The sequence below is a fragment of the Lissotriton vulgaris genome, chromosome 3_1, assembly GCF_964263255.1.
Source record: "Lissotriton vulgaris chromosome 3_1, aLisVul1.2, whole genome shotgun sequence".
Lineage (NCBI taxonomy): Eukaryota > Metazoa > Chordata > Amphibia > Caudata > Salamandridae > Lissotriton > Lissotriton vulgaris.
The window spans coordinates 1,978,748,469-1,978,766,055 of record NC_141689.1 but is presented as its reverse complement, the minus strand read 5'-3'; positions in this window follow the sequence as shown (position 1 = coordinate 1,978,766,055).

The window sequence follows — 17,587 nt, the reverse complement described above, 5'->3', positions numbered from 1 at the left end:
TGTTCAATGTACACAAAGGCACATGTACAGTCGCGGCTGGTGACATTTGAAAGTGGCGGGCGTGATGACAGTATTCCCACTGGCCATCCCTGAGGACCGCGGCCGGAAAAAGAGATAGGAGTGTGTGATTTTCCCCCCTCTATGGTCAGAGAGACCCTCGAGTGGCGCTCTGTCAGTTTCAATCGCGTGACCTCTCTGTCCAGGGTGGGAAAAGCATATTGGCATCTGACAGGCAACCACTGCCTGGTAACAGTGACACATTCCAGCAGGGCCTATTTAGTTATTTATATTATGTCTACCGGGCATAGTGCCGCAAACACAGGAACTGCAGAGTGCAGTACAAACACAAAGTCATACAAGAGGCACAGAGAATGTCGGTTTGACCAGTGACCTTGAGTGATGGCGGGGGCGGTTGAAAGCGTGCGCAGAACTGCTGGGAAAGTGCTTTTTAACACGAACTCGAAGGAACACGGAGGGAAATTGAGCATCAAAGGGCAAGAAACGGAGAGGGGCCTCCCGCTTCATGTAGAAAGGAAGACATATTTGCTAACAGCAGCAAAGTGGGTTAATCAAGAGCAAATATAAGTTAGTGAAACAAGACAGCGGCTGACCAACAGAGTGTGGCGTGATCCAAAGGCCAGCTCTGGGTCTCGATTGAAGGGCAGCCAAGACCACAGCACTCTCCGCCTCCCTTACACCGATTTGTTAAACAAAAATATAGCATCAAGGAAATGAGACAACTGGCGTAATGAATGGTGTAATCACAAATACAATCCAAAATGTACGCTTTCTCCTTTCACTGAATTTGTAGAGTAAATTGTGTGACTTTCCGGAAACTCCTTTATGTCACAGCACCTACCTCTTAAAACTAGTAAATAGGTAACAGCATTTCAGAGCCCAATCCATAATACAACAACAAAGCCAATAAACATAACTTACCTTACCTTCCGACTTCCGGCCTTCAAGTTAGCTCCGACTCCCGCCGCCGTCCGGTTCTTGAATTCGTCGTCAGATTCGTCACACAGGAAGCCAGGCAGGCTCCCTCCCCTCCAGCTCCACCACAGCACAGCTCTGTGATTGGTTTGGCTGGGTGCCCCAATACCACGTCATTTCTCTGTATGCTGCAGCATACAGAGAACAGGGAGAGTGGGAGGGGTTACCCGAGGGCAAGGGGGAACGGCTTTCCCACTGTTATTAATACAGTTAATACTGTCTGTTTGGACAGCCTCTCAGGCTGCCCAAACAGACAGTATTAACAACAGTGGGGAAAGCCACTCCCCCCTGCCCTCGAGTAATCCCTCCCACTGTCTCAAGCAGGAACTTCTGCTTTCTCGCCGTGCGAGAAGACAGAAACAAATGGTAGTTCTCTACTATTTGTTTCTGCCGTCTCGCACGGCAAGAAAGCAGTGGGGCGGCGCTCAAACGCCCCCATGGAGGATCCGACCCTGCACATGTACTATGACGCATGCTTATTCTAATATACTTGTGAAACAAAGGTATGCGTGTCACCATGAAGAGACAAAGATGTGTAAGATAATAATCAATTGTGACAAAGGTGTGCGAGTCACCATGATGTGCTCCCACTATGTAGACATAAACGTCACAAGAAGCAATGGTGTGCGAATCACCGTAAGGGAACACGCACTTTGTAGTTTTTTTGTGGTAGAAATATAAAATGGAAACAGTACCTGTTGTTGATTAGACAAAGAGAGTGTAAAAACCTCTGCCACCCAGAACTGTAAATTCAAATATGCGTGCACCACTAATTCCTGTGGAGGACTTGACTGCTGGACGTTTTCTCCACAGAATCTTCAGGCTACTAATCTCTGTGATGAACTTCAGGCCACTAATCTCTGTGATGAACTTGGCTCCTTGACGTATTCCCCATAGATTTCATGATGAATTGTCATGCAGGGTTACATTTTTTCAAGCCTTTCTGACTGATGTTTCCTCAAGCTGCCAGAAGGATATAGAAAAGGAGGATGGGGGCGTGATAGGAGATGGCTCACATGATGTTCCACTGAGTTTAAGCTCCGATTCTGACTTCCCTCAAGCGGGGCTGATCTGCCATGCGTCACGACGTTCTCTTTTATTCCAAGAAATGAAATACCTAAAAGATTGTGCCGAGTTTATTTTCACTCTTAGTTGGATTTCCTTTTGTTCCTGAAAAGCAGAGAATGTCACTCTGCTTAATCACCTGGGTTCCTGTGTGGGATCTTCAGCTTCTCCGCTCGTCGCCATCAAATGTAGTAAAGAAGATGACGACACGGCAGGATATAAGTCATTACAGATTTATTGTATTACGAAGATCCCACAGACAGCGCGGGATGTGTGTGCTAGCGCTGCGCTAGCGGAAGGCAACCCTAAATAAACTGTCACCGAATGGGTGACCAACTGACGGCCAGCACAGGGCTCGCTCGAAAAGGGGCGCGCGACGAAACGGCACATATAGGGCCCACGCGCCAAGGGTGCACGTAGATAGATCACTACACATACCTTCGAAGCAATGGCATCAAGCTTATAGAACATGTACATTACATGTGTATAGTCAATTTGTGAACAAAGTTATTGCTGTATTGTTGCAGGGGCATTAAGCTTACAGAATCTACATATTGCACGTGTAAAGTCATTTTGTAAACAAATTGTTGCTGTATTCTTGCAAACAAATGTATTGGTGTTATTGCACAAGAAAACTCCTTGTTATTTGGGTAAGTACTGTTACCACTAAGGAGCATTATTTATTGTTAGTTACTGATGTTAAGTGTTTAGTGGTCACGCAGAATTTCACCACCTCATTTTTTCTGACCTCACCTGGCAAACCTCCTGTATAGTGGATCAAGTGGGACTTCTCTGAGCGCAGAAAGAAGGACCTGAATATTGTTGCAAATGTCTGGGTCTGGAAGGGAAAGATGTATTTAAAGATCTTCCTGAGCTGTCAGGTGATGAAGAGGCTGATCTAAATGAATACAAGATGTGTCTAATGAAACTTGACTTTCATTATCTATACCGAATTAAGCACAGTCCTTGAGGGTTCTACTTTAGGAAGAAAATGCAGCGACAAGGAGAGACAGTAGCGCAACACATAACTGAGTTGCGCAGGTTGACCTCAGGCAGTGGGTTTGGTGGCTCCAATGAGTAGCCCTTAAGTGACCAGTTTACGCCAGGGTGTTATTTGGAAAAATCCAAAGAAACCATATAGGAAAAAAACAATCCCTCTCTGCATGAAGTCCTGATGATAGCTAAGACTGATGACATTCAAAGGCTTGTGTCGAAATCATTCATAAGGATGCATCACAATATTTCTGTTAAGATTCTATGGGAGAAATCTATATGTGGGAGATCGAATGTGAGTAAATCAACTCAAGACAAAGGGGATGCCTGTAGGCAAATAGTCAGGCCATTTTCTGGCAAATGCCTTTGGTAATGAGGGTCACATGGCAAATGGCAAGGACTGCCCGGGTGGAAAGCTTTATTCAAAAATTGTGGAAGGATGGGGCACTTCACAACATGCTGTAAATCTAATCTGGAGAAAGTAAGGGAGGTTGATTGTGATGCTGAGGATGTGGTTGAAAAGGTTGCAGTTCTTCAAACTAAGGTGGATGTGTACGAAGGCCCTCTGGAGGTTGTGCACGTAAATAGGGAGACAGTCAAGATGTTATTTGACTCAGGAGTCAAGATAACCTTGATACTGAACGTTTTTTGTGGGCAAAAGCTAAAGGGTAAAGTAAGACTTCTGAAACCAGACATCACACCCAGGGAATATGCTGGTGAACCCATTAAATTATCAGGCGATGTTTGGGGTATGATAGAAATGAAAAATAGGATAATTCCAGTAAAGATTCGTAGGAAGCTTGCTCTTATAGAGTGCTAAAAAGAAGTCCACTGTGCAGAGAGTCCAGAGAATCCCCAATGGAATACAAAGGTAATAGCAGATTTTTTCTAATTTTCTTTTCTTGGTAGTGTAGGGAGCAGTTAGGCTTATTAGAGGGTAGTTATAGCCATTTGTTGTACTCACAGAGGCAATAAATGTGACACACTCTCAAGTTTAAATCTGAGACCAATTTTTTTAAATAAAGTTGATTTTCATGTATTTTTAAGACAAAGAGCAAAGTTCTAAGTTTCAAAGTTTGGAATGTATATCACTTTTGTGCGCAATTACGCTAGCTCTCTTCTGGCTGGGGCTAACCAGGCTGAGTTAACTCGTCTGCAGCGAGTGCAAAACGCCGCGGCGAGAGCCATTGTCGGCCTACCTAGATTCTGCCCGGTGGCTAATGTCCTCCGCTCCCTGCATTGGCTCCCTGTTAGGAAGCGTATTCTTTTTAAGGTCCTTTGTCTGACCTTCAAAATCCTAAGAGGTATAGGCCCTGAAATTTTGTCCAACTCCATTTCCTTTTATGCTCCCACCCGCAACCTTCGATCTCAAGGTCAGGCCCTTGCTGTTGTCCCCAGATTCAGGCTCAGCAGGATGGGGGGTCGTTCTTTCAGGGTGAAAGCTGCATTAATTTGGAACACCCTCCCAGTTGAAATCCGTCTGCTTGAGGACCTGTTGTCTTTCCGTAGAGCCATTAAAACATTTTTGTTTAGCTATCTCTTGAGGCCCTATCTTTCCTGTTGTGTTATGTTGCTCCTTGTCTCTGCGCCGGGACGCTCCTTCGCTGGAGTCGCTGTGCGCATAATAAATTGTTATAACATAACATAACATAACATACGCACCATAGAAATCAATGTGGAACAAGATGAAAAATGGATATAAAATCAGACAATGCTTTCACAAAGTTCACCTTCTCATTTTAGGTAGATGTTAGGGCCAGGTCTAAAGTTCCAGCAGGAGATGTTTGGGAGCGTCCCGGATCGGGTGGGAACCGAGTGCTGATGAATGGGGGCACTTGAAAATGCACTGCACAGGTGGACTTACAGGTATTCCTGTATGAGGGAGATGGTCGTAAGGGCTTGGGGACCATGGGAGCAGAGCTGGTTAGTCAGTGCTGGGTCCGGTGGGGCTGGATGCCCAGGGAACAGGTCAGCCGGCCATTTTGTGTCTTTAGGGTCTTCGCGGTCAGGAGCAGGCAGCTTGGAGAGGCATTCTCGGGACAGCTGGGTCACTCAGGTAATTGGTCTTGAGTGTCTCAACGTCCCTCGATGGGTGCTTGCTTCTGGTGCATTGGGAGTCTGGAGTAGACTCTTCTTCTTGGTTTTTACCTGTGGGGAGTTGGTATCCCGGTTATTTGTATGCCGCAGCTTCAGTAGGCCCTAGTGCCTCCAAACTTGCTGGAGAGACAGATCCGACCCTCCAAAGCTGTTGTACATCTTCTTGCTTTAGTGCTGCATCAAGTTCATCAGGGAGCAGCAAGTCGACAAATCGGACTTGACAGGATCAGTGTCTGCGGTGTGCAGATAAGTGATACCATCACTCCAAGGGAGCTTCTCGATCATTTCTCAAAGGTTGTAGGTGCTCCAGTGTTCTTGAAGTCCTTGCAGGTTTTCAGATTGGCACAGCAGCAGCATTTATTGAGTCCTTCTTACAGCTGGCAGGGTTTGGTGCCTTTTCTTTTTTCAGCAGGGCTTATGTTTTCTCATGGCAGGTCTTCTTTTGTCCTGGTCTTCTCTGGTCCAATGAATCTGAGGTTTAGGTTTTTGGGGAGCCACCTAAAACTGACTTTAGGGGTGTTGCAAGTGGAGACAGTCAATAGCCAATGGGTTATCTACCTTAAGGGTGTATACACCCTCTGTGACCACTTCCTGTAGGAAAAGGCATTACCCCAGCCCTGATTTGAGGTTTCTCACCATCTCAAGACGGTGGAATTTCTGGAGAGGGGTTCACCTCTCCTGCCCTGCCTTTCCTCCCACCAAGAGTGGAGCAAGAAAGGGGAATTGGTCTCCCCCATTATCTGCGGTTCCAGTGTTGGATTTCAAAGAAGACATTGCCTTTGAAGCTTCCTGCCCGGGAAGGCCATCCTGTCCTGGAGAAGATGTGAAGCCCCCCTGCCTAGAGCAGGTATTGTTAATGTCCTCTGAGAGTGCTAGCTCTCACCCTATAAGGTCAGAAACATGTAAGGTGGTGGCAGGCAGGTGATAACTGGCAAGAGACCATACTAGTGTTTGGTTAGGTTTCAGGGGACCCCCCTAAAAGGGTATCCTGTGTGAATGTATTAATACATCTACCACTGGCATCATTAAGGATGTATTAAAACAAGATGTTTGGTTCAAAACATCTTAGAATTCAGTGAAGCTATCATGGAGCTAGGAAACTCTTGTTGACAAGTATCCAGTCCATGTACTCTTTATGGCTTCCTTGTTCACTTACAACATCACAGAGTGGACTGGACATTGTAGGGGCATATCTGCTCATGCCCATACATAGGATATAGTGCACCCTGAATTTGGGCTAAAGGCCTGCAGTAAGGGTGATTTACCTATCGCCTATGCACTGTATGGTTGGTGTTGCACACAGGGCAGTGTGCCATGTTGATCTTCCTGCACCAAGACATGCAGCCTCAAAAGGCAGAGTGCATAGCCTTGGTGAGGGGGCTTTAGGGTGGCATAGTGTGGGCTGCATCCCCAGAGGACCTTCTTCAGTACCCCTACCCTATGTACCAGGCAGACCATTTAATAGGGACTTACAGGGGTAGCGTAAGTTGTGGCAATTGTGTCACAGTGTTTTGGGGAAAGAGCACTGGTAGCAGGGACCCAGTATGCCTCAGTTAAAGTTGCATCAAGAGGCAGGCAAAAAGTGGGAGTGGGGTCCTGCAACAAACACCCTGTTTCTCACAAGATTTATTTTTTGTTAAAAGGAGATTCCCTTATAAAGTGGTTACATCTGCAAGACCTTTATGTATATCTTGCCCCAGTGAAAATACTGCAGCTTGAGTGAAAGATGTACCGGAGTGTTTTGAATGATTGTGATAGATTGTTGAAGAAGTTCCCGGATGTTTTAAAAAAAGAGTTAGGGTGTCTCAGAATTTATGTGCATATTGTTAAACTTAAAGCTAATGTGCAACCAAAAATTGTGAATGTTAGGACAGCAGTCAAACAGAGTATAAAGGGAGAACTAGACAAGTTAACTTATAATGGTATAATTCAAGAAGTAGAGGCCTCAGAATAGCATGCACAAAGGGTGATGGCGCACAATGCTAATGGGGTTGCTAGGTTATGTTTGGATTTGAGGGAGCTCAAAAGGCTGTGGTTGTGGACCACTGTGTCCCCTACCCAATAGCTGTAAAATGCTGACCTCTCTCAATAAGGTGAAGCTTTTTCCATCATTGGACCTTAGTTCGGCATATCACCAGATAAAGTTGGATGTGAGATCACAAGAATCTACTACCTTTCCCACTCCCTCTGGGACTTATACATTTTGAGGATGCCGTTTGGGCTTGTCTCAGCTGCATCTGTTTTTCAGAGAGCGATGGAAAGGCTATTGCAGGGTGTAGAAGGTGTGAAAGTGTATCAGGAAGAATTGTTGGTGGTTGATCAAATGTAACTGAGCAGAATGGAAGATAACAAGAGGTGCTGGAGAGTGTGCAGGACGAAGCGTTTACCTTAAAGTTGGAGATGTGTAGATTCAATGTCCCAGAAAACAAATACTTGGGACATTTGTTCACTGGCTCTGGAGTACAGCAGAAGAATGGGGTGTTAAATACCATTAAAAATCTACAGTTTGCCAAGTGTAAAGAGGAAGTGGTGAAATTTTTAGGCATGACAGAGTTCTATAAAGAGTTTGTTCCCAAGTTGGCTGAAAGGACAGGTTGAATGAGGGTGCTTCTGAAAAAGGGCAAGAAATGTGTGTGGTGTGACAGATGCGAAAAGGAATTTAATGATGAGAAATCTGATTTGGAGAATGTCGTAGGCCGTGGGAGCTTTGACACAAATGATGGCACCATTGTCATGATTGATGCTAGTTCAAAAGGGTTAGGTGCAGATTTGCAGCAGAGGTCTGGTGGTAAGTGTAGGGCTGTTTTTGTTCATATCACACAGCTTGAGGGGAGCTGCAATCAATTATTCAGTCATTGAAAAAGAGGCTCTAGGAGCCTTCTAGGCAGTAAGGAGACTTAAGAAGTTTCTTTGGGGATGCAAATTTGAAGTAAAAACATCTCATAAGCCTCCTAAGTGGGTTTTCATGAAGAAAGGTATTGAACAAATCTCGAGCCTCATTCGCCGAAGGGTAGTGGCGCTTCAAGAGTTTGACTTCCAGTTATCTCATGTGCCTGTTGCTTTTTATAGCAAGTAGATTGGCATTCAAGATTGTTCTCTGAATCTGACACTGATGGTTCCACTCTCGAGGAGCATTGTCGAGGGAAAGAGCTGAATGAGGAAGTGAACATCTGTGTGGTTGCGGAAGAAATGGTACAGGAAGGTGAATCGAAGAAGGAACTCCAAGAGGATAAGAGTTTGCAGAACTAAGATGGTCTTAGGTGAATGGATAAAGCAAAAACAGATGATGAAGATACTCTAGCATATTGGCAGGCCCAAGATTAATTGACTGTTGTAGGTGGTTTGTTGTTGAGGGGAAGCAAATTGGTGCCTCCTCCGACATTAGGTGAAAAATTGATAGGGAGTGCCCAGGCCAGCCACAAGGGTACTTTGAAGACCAAAGAAAGGGTCAGAGAATGTTACTGGTGGCAGGCGATTGATCTAATGCTGAAGAAAGAGGTAAGGGATTGGTTAAATGTATACGGAGTGATAAAGTATTTAAATGCAGAACTCGGGCCATGGCAATAAGAGAACAGGCTTCAGGACCATGGGCTGATATTGCATTGGACATTCTTGGCCCAATTTGACTTAAGACATTCAAGAAGTATATCTTGGTGTATTTTGACATGTATTCTCGGTGGCCAAAAATTAAGGTGGTGAACTCAATTGAGTCAAAAGGTATAATCTGTTTTCCAGACAGGTTAGTCGAAAGAGAAAGCTTTCCATCTAGCATACTTATAAACAAAGGAAATCAACATTCCTCTGGGGTGGTTGAACATTTTTTGGGGATGAGAGGGATTAAGCATAAGAAAGCTGAATCCAACGGGGTAGTGGAACGCTTTATTCAAGTTTTGAAAGAGTGCCTGCAACAGTCCCTGGTGTGCGGAGTAAACTGGGAGGAAAGTATGACGTAGAAAGTAAGAGAATATCGGCTAACGCCACATTCTACCACAAGCGTGTCACCATTTCATTTGTTTAGAGGAAGAATGCCCACCTGTGAAATGGATGCTGCTTTGGTGAATGAGAAAAGGAGGGAGGTAGATGAGAATGTTGGTAAGGTAGGGAAATGGAGAGAGAGAGAAGAGAAGAAAATGCAATCTAAGGAACTCCATGACAAAAGAAAAGCTGCTAAAGAGACTGTTGATTAGGATGGGACATTGGATAACAATTAAATCTCCAAAGAAGGAGGGGAGAGTATCTAAGTTTAATCAACCCATCACAGTAAAGAAAGTATTTAAACATGCTATGAAGACTGATGATAATAAAATTTGGAATTCTAGCAGGGTGGGTAAATAGAGCTCTGCATATGGTGATGATTAGCCTTCTCTGGACAAAGATCCTGTTGCGGATCTCAGGAGCAGACCACAATGTGAAAAGAAGAGACCGGCTCGATAAAGGGCTATGTTTAACCTCTTTCTTTCATTCCATGGGTGATGTTATGTTTCATATTTATTTTTCATTGTGTATAGGATTATGTTGAAGTTCATTCATTCCATGGTTGACGTTATGTTTCATATTTCTTTTTCTTTGTGCAGTTATTTTTCATTTTCTGTTTTTTGTTTAATGCAAAATGATGGAGGTGATGTGTTATCTTAGGTTACAGAGCCTGCAGGATATGGGGTTCTGTAGACTAGTGATTACCATGTGATGATATGCTGCTCTGTAACCTGCACATCACCACTAGAATGTAGGGCAAGCTCTCTGAGAGGGCAGTTGGTGATGCTGGTTTGGAGCTCTTTCACTCCCTAGCTGTGGTTGTGGTCTCTGTTCCCTTGAAACTTGAATAAAGAACTTCACACTGTTTCCAGAGGTTGTCGTAGATCATTTGCACAACTTGATTATTGACAACTTAGATTCTCATTAAAAGTTTTTCAGAAAAAGCTGAGTCAATCACCAAGTGCAGGAAATACCTGTTATTTAGTGAAATGAAGATGAGACATAACATACGGAACATGGAGAATAAGATTTTAACACACCATATACTTTATTTTTTGCCTTTTTTTCTGGTGCTCCCTCAAAATAAATGTTGGAGGTTTTGATCTGCAGAATTTATCAGTGGGAATCTCTGCACAGCTTGTAATTCTGACACCTGTGCAATATATGTTTGTGCAGGGGTCGGAATGTAGCCCTTAACTGGTAATGAGGCCCTTTATGTTCAATTCGAAAGTGAGAAAGGGGGAGAGAGAGGAAGACAGAGAGAGCGAGTGTGTGTGCCTGCGTGTGTGAATGCGTGTGTGCGTGCATCTCAGTCTGTCTGTGTCTCTGGAAGTATTTCTCAACAGCAGACATGTCATAATTAATAAACATGATAACGGCTTTGCAGTTGTAGTTTTTTACCCACATGTTCATTGTTTTTATGTGACAACATCTAAATTACTTTCTTTTGCAAATATGTTATTACAGTTTAGATTTGAAAACATATTTCGACCCACGCTTTTTTCCGCTGTCAGACTAATAACTCATAGTCGGGTATGGCTGATTTCCCTACGTATAACTCGGTATGATCTAATTGTTTTCATTTAGGTTCTGATTGACTGAAGTCAGACCTACCCAGCAAATTCCTTAATACTTCGAAAGTCCGAAAATAAATGTATTACCCTTCAAATAGATTAAATATGAAAAGAGAAAAACTAGAAATGAAGTAATGGGTCTTGTATTTACACGAAGGCTCCTCAGGTCAAAGAAAAAGATGGTCTTTTATTCATTAGCTTATCATCACAGAGGATGTTTGCTTTTGTAATCAGCTGTTGAAGACATTTAGTCATATACACCAGACCTGCGTGGACATACAATTTTCCTGTTATGAGCGATTATGACCTCCGTATAACAGTGACTTTGAAAATTCCTGTAGAGATAAAAAAGCCAAGCATACATAAAAAGCAGAATGTAACAGATGCTCTAAATTTCTCATGAGCAGGATTGTGCAATACATTTTCGCAATTAGAAAACAAATGCTTTTATAAAAAGGCCCCTGTTCTTTTCGGAACTGTTACTAATGGGTAAGTTAATTTGTTCTTCTAAACTATAAGCTTAATGGATGAAACATATGTTTACCTAATGTTTGGTAGGATGTAGTAAACTAGACTCTGTGATGTGGAGGGTGGGAGATAGAGGGTTCCTGTGTAAGGAAGACCTTTGCCCCCTTACTGCTCGATTCTCTCCCAGAAGTGTTGTCCACAAAAAGCTGAGTGGTAGTTACTGATGTATGAATGGTAGTAGGGCTTGTGTGGAGCATATACAGAAATCCATTTTATTCATGCCTCGAGTGACAAGTAAGATGGATGTTGATGAGAGCATGCCAGAGAGCAAAGTGACTTGCAGGGCACGTCAAAGGCAACCAGGTGTCCTTTGGAGTAGACTAGACTTTATGGTGAGGAGGGAAAGAGATAAAAGGTTATTTTGAAGTGTAGAGAGAACCTTTGCTCCTTTTTTTGCTCTCTTCTTTTACAGAAGTATTGCCCACAATAACTTGACAAATAGTTAAGTGAGAAACATTTACCTCTTCTGTGCCGTCATTTTAGGTCTCCCATGGCAGGGAGCTTCCAACTTCACCCCACCTTCCAGCGATGAACAAAGGCAGCTAGACCAGTCTGGAAGCAATACACAAAACACAGGGACGGGTTGACACTGGTCTCCGAGATGGACTTGTGTAATACACAAGCTGTGTCTGTGAACTTCGTATGCACATGTGATAGAAACCATCCGTGGATACACTAAGGTTTTTAATCAACCAGTGTCCTGGGTCCCACAGCAGGGAGAAAGAGAAGCTCTTCTGTGCGCCAGGTTTAGGAGTAGAAACCTGAATTTTCTGCAACCTGGAGAAGGTCTGCCTTGAGTTTGTCACTGAATATTCAAGACTGTTTCACCTCTTTGCCACATGCTAAGGCCTTGAGACCCTGATATTCTGATAGGATGGTATTTCAAGACCAGCTTCACAAACAAACTACCAACAGGAATACTGGTATCTTGTCAGTGTGCAAAATTAACGGGCTAACATTAAACCATTGGTGGATATGTGTGTTAATCTTCATTACAATATGCAAATATGTAAAGATATCTTTCATTGTAATTGTTCCTATCCGAAGGTGCTGTCACAACCTCACATTTTGATGGCAATGAAAAATGTCTGATAACATTCTAGATGTTGATAAATCTATGTGAAGAGAAATACAGAGGTTTTAAGCCCAAAATTAGTGACAATCTTTACATGAGCACAAATGACCAATGATATGACAACATTATTATCATTGTCTCTTCAGTCAACAGTGCTTTAGAACTCAGTCACATACACCAAGCCTTTGATTCCAAACTGCCATTGAAATACTACGTAAAAAGACACTTTTACAACTGCCCCAAGAGGTGGGAGTGCACTTGCAGACTTCCTCATAACAAGGAGTTGTTTTGATTTCAACTATTCGAGATCTTCAAGAAATTGTGAGAGGGTCCCTGAAGACTTTGCCTAATAAAGGGAGCACAGCTAAGGGTGGGAAGCCCGCTCATACTGTAGAATTCACTTAAACCATGTGAACTTAGAAAGTGCCCATCCCGTCGGAGTAACCGACAAAGGAAAATTGTGTCCACATTAATTTCATTTGCAAGAAATCTGATTATGCAAGTTCTGAGAATCAGTGATAGAGTTAATAAACCTGTGTGTTTACGGACTTATGGTACCTACATAGACTGTTAAAATGTTAGTTGGAGGTCTACACAGCAGAGTGAGGGATAAGGCGATGTTACTGTGTCCACAAAGGTAGCTGAAGAAGTGGACCTTGTTAACAGACCCCCACAACACTGTGCTAGGAGGTACATCTTAATGATGACACAACTGGTCCAAATGTGGCAATGAACAAAGTGTTTAATCTATTATTTATTTCTCAGGCCAATTATCAATATTTAAATGAAAGCAATGTTTTACAAATGTACACAAATATTACCAGTCTTTCTCGTATTGAGTCTCAAAAACATCTCTGTGAATTTGTCCCCACTAACGGGGGTGGGCACAAAAGAAAGCTCTAAGGTTTATCGGTGCAGATGACAAAATTCCTCAGCAACTTATTCAAAGAAAGGAAGCGTTCCATGGGACAGGATTTATTAATGATTATTGTGGAATGGTAGGATATCCCATTAAATTACATCTTTGTAATGGGACAATAAAATAACAGGAAATCGCCTGCACATGGTCATTTTTAAATAGCAAATTCAGCCTCCTAACCAATGACTTACAAGGAATTACACAGATTTAAACTTTGTGTAAATGAGAAAATGGGATTAATGCATATATGTCTGGCCACTTTTGCTGTCAAACATATAAGAGTTATGAGTTATGAGCACCATACTCCTGCAATTTTTCCAAAGTAAATTTTGGGTGGTCAAATCGGGGGAAAATGGGCAATAAATATAGCGACATAGAGATTTTGGTACAGTAAACATCATAATCCACATTATGCTCTATTTATGGGGGAAAATCTCAGATCAGGTGATAATTATTACACCCGATAAATTTTGAATTTTTTTAAATCAAATGTTATTGGATACTAAAATTACCTAATCCAACACTGTGCCACTTGTAATGGAAGCATATGTAGGTGTGAATTTATACTTCAGCCAGCTGACGTGGAGGATTCAGCATGCTCCTGGGAATGAATGGGAGAGATGCTAAACAGCAGGTATAGTGACTTGAAGTCGAGCACCTGCCACTCTGATGTGAGTTACATTCCCTTGTACCCTAGTGCTCAATGAATGGTTTTGGACAATAATTCTCAGATAAGTGCATCATTACTCATAAATGTAGCAAGCATTTCAAGATTAATTAATTACAGTAGGTTTCTTTGGCCTGGAAAACACATGGGTTATATTTCTCTAAGAACTCTAAGGTAATCAAGACCTGGAGATAGAGTAGTATTCTATCTATTGTAAAAAAGGTACAGAAACAGGTCGTCGCTAGGACCGGCTTAAGGAGGTTTAGTATGTTTTTAGACCCCCATTGTGAGTGCCTTGTCTTTTCATTTGAATATTTAACGTTTTTAACATGTATTATATTTGTAATATCTAGCTCTAAATGAAATCTATTTGGCTGTCATTTTAGAATACCTGGGTTATTGTGTCTATAAACACCTAATAAAATCTGGGTTCTTTATCATGATGGAGAAAAAGCTGCATTAAGTTGGGGTTCATGTTTTCAGAGACGCAACATTATAGTAGTCCTGACCGAATTAAAAATGAAACCGCAATCTTTTACATTCACTGATGACTCGTCTTTCAGGATAAGGCAGATGTCACAAATATTAAGGGGCAGACTTTTGCGTCAATTTTCCCATTTTAAAAGTGACGCAAGACGATTGTAAATCTGTTCCTAAGTGCCTATTCACAGATCCCACATCACAAACTTTGTTCTTTGTGATTAAAAGTTTGATTGCACCAGTGCTTAATTTATAAAATAATATGTGTCAGTGCCCGAAGCCCTGCTCAGAAGCTGACTCATTGCGCAATTAAATGTCAGCTGTGAAGTCTTCGAACCACCTCATGCCTCTTCAATCGACTACCAAACACTCTCTGCCCATTTATGTCACTTACGCCAGTTCCTGCTTTCTCTCTTTTTGATATTTTTTCCGTCTTTCTCTGCCTCCTTTTTTCCATTTTGTGTGTTATTCCCTCTTGCTCTCTAGAAATGACAGATGATGAAATGATGGTCTAAAAAAATGGATGCTAGTAGCCCACATTGCAATGTAATCTTAAGAATTTGTGGGGCTCTAGGCAGAACATATTTTGAGGTGCCCCTGTTAAGAGCAACTTTGAATTTTTTTACCCATTTTCTGCTAATTCAAGCCTGCAAGGTGCTAAACAAAATTTCGGAAGTGGGGGTCACTCATGAATAGTTAAAAATAGGCCCTTCCCAGGTTCTCATATCTGTTGGTAGGCGGAAAAAGGATAGGAGTCAACACCACTACCAGGTTGCTATTGTCTATGCAACTTTTGTGGCAGCATGTAGGTGGCATAAAGAGGCCATCAGACACTGCACCCTGCTTACCTGGCAGAGAAAAGAATCACCTCAGGTGGGAAGTATCGCAACAGAAACCAGGAAGTGCCCAGAGTAGAACAAACAAAAGCATAAATGACAGCAACAGAGAAAATCATCTTTGGCTATGCATCCAAGATCTAAACATCTACATCAGTGTCAGAACTTAATATATTGTCCTGAAATGCACAAAAGAGCTGAAGGCACACCTCTTCATAGAACACTAGCTATGTACTTGATAAGTACCACCACTACCCCAACTATTCTGCCTTTGTATGCAGTCATGAAGTAACTTTCATGGCCTATGCCCCATGTCCAGAGGGCCAAAGTCCTTCAGCTGGGTTTGCACTTTCCAAATACAATTACATATGGACTGTATTGTTATTAGATCACACAAGCTTTCCATACCGCTTGTGTGATCTAATGCGGTTTAAGTAAGTACTCACCCAACTAATTGATGTACATGCCCACATGATGCATGTTTTTTTCCTTTGAAAATCCCAGTATATTCCTTTCAATTGACATTGGAAATTCCATGTTCCATGGTAGGTGCAACTACTCTTGGAATGTTCCACAAAAATCTTGTCCAAAAGGGCACATGTCATTGTCAAGAACCTTTGCTCCTCTCCTCCCCGTTCCTCTCTACCTTGTTCCACCATTAGAGTAGGTAAAAAGGCTTCAGGCAGACTTTAATTACTGTCAACTAGTTGATCTTTTTTATATACTTCGGGGCATATTTACGAGTTCTGGCGCATCTCTGCATTTCTGCAGAGATACGCCAGAACAAATGTGTCATGCAAAACTAACCTTGCGTCACAGCAGATGCGCCGCATTTACAATGCGGTGCGCGTGGCGCAAGGGTAGGCAGATGCATGACGCATCTCGTGTAAGGAATTGACGTAGCAGCGTCGCGGCACTTTTGCGAGGCGCACAGGCGCCGGAACGCCCACCCTGCATGGGAACGCCCCTATTCGGCGCTGGGCTTTATAACGTGACGCACCTCCCTAGATGCATCACGTTGGAAATGCCTCGCAAGGCGGCGTAAACTTGGCGCAAGGGGCTTGTAAATCTGCCCCTTAGTTTCTTTTTAAACTTCTCTTTTCTGAATTCCGTTCTTCATATTTTAGTCCCTAAACAAACCACCTGCCAGATTCATGTAAAGAAACGCTGGCCAGGTTTGTAGCCTTTATGTGCAATAAATTCCAAGTTAAGTGGTCCCCTGGGTGTGAAATATTTGGCATTTATGTAGCAAATGGAGGTGATTAAAATCATTAAAGTAAATCGTTTAGTACTGCTAAAAGGCACTGCTTCATTGAAACAATTAGCTGTAGTGGGATGTTCAAATGCGCAATGTCTGTGCACAGAAGGCTTGTTAAAGAAGATCAACAAAAATAATGCTTCACATAAGATTGTCACTATCGTCCCATCAATAAAATACTTGTCATTTTCATGTTGTTTTAATGGCTTTTTCTGGTACTTAACTCCAGCGGCTCGTTTTCGTCTGTGATATTTTAACACCGTCCATTTAAACTTTGCGTGAACTATGATGCGCATGGACGATATAATGTTGGACTTGGCATTTCTCCAATTCTGTCCCAAAGCAAAACTATTTTTATAGCAGGTTCATTGTGACGGAAATGATTTAGGGAGAGAGAAACCAGCATCCGGACGTTTCAGCTCATAAAACCTTTCACCCCCTCCCATCTAACACAGATTCAAATAGTACTATTTAAATATTTTCCCCTGTATGTTTTATTGATCGTTTTTTTGAAGCCCATACCCGCCAAGTTCCTTTATAGGGGGGACCTACAAGAGCTTGTTCACTGTGTATGCTTAGAAATGTATAAAATATTCGATCTTTTCAAATGTAAACACTGTCTAGCTGTCAGGGAGTCCCAGATCATGTATGACATCTGCAGCAGCTTAGCACATTGCATTCTGTGACTTTTAGTTTCCGTTTTCACATTAAAGCCTTCGAGTCACAAAATCCATCAAACAAGTTAGTGTTGGATAAAAGCCAGGAGTGATTGAAGGTGTCACAAACATCGTAGTGCCTTTTTACACCTGTGATATACGAGTGCATAGTGTATATCTGGCAGAATATCGATGAAAAAAGCATCGTGTGGACAGAATATTGTGTCAAAAATATCGAGGCGTTAAGTGCGAATATAAATGAACTATTGTTAGCTCCCCATCTACGAACCTTGAAGATATATATCATCAAGCTACATATATGTGAAGTTACATATAGTAAAACTTTGCTCACCTATAGAACCTTACCTTCAGTATATATTTGTCCACCATATTTTTTACTCAGAATTTTGTCTACCCGATATTCCATCTATGATATTGTGCCCAAACACCCTGAGAATCATGCTAAACAAT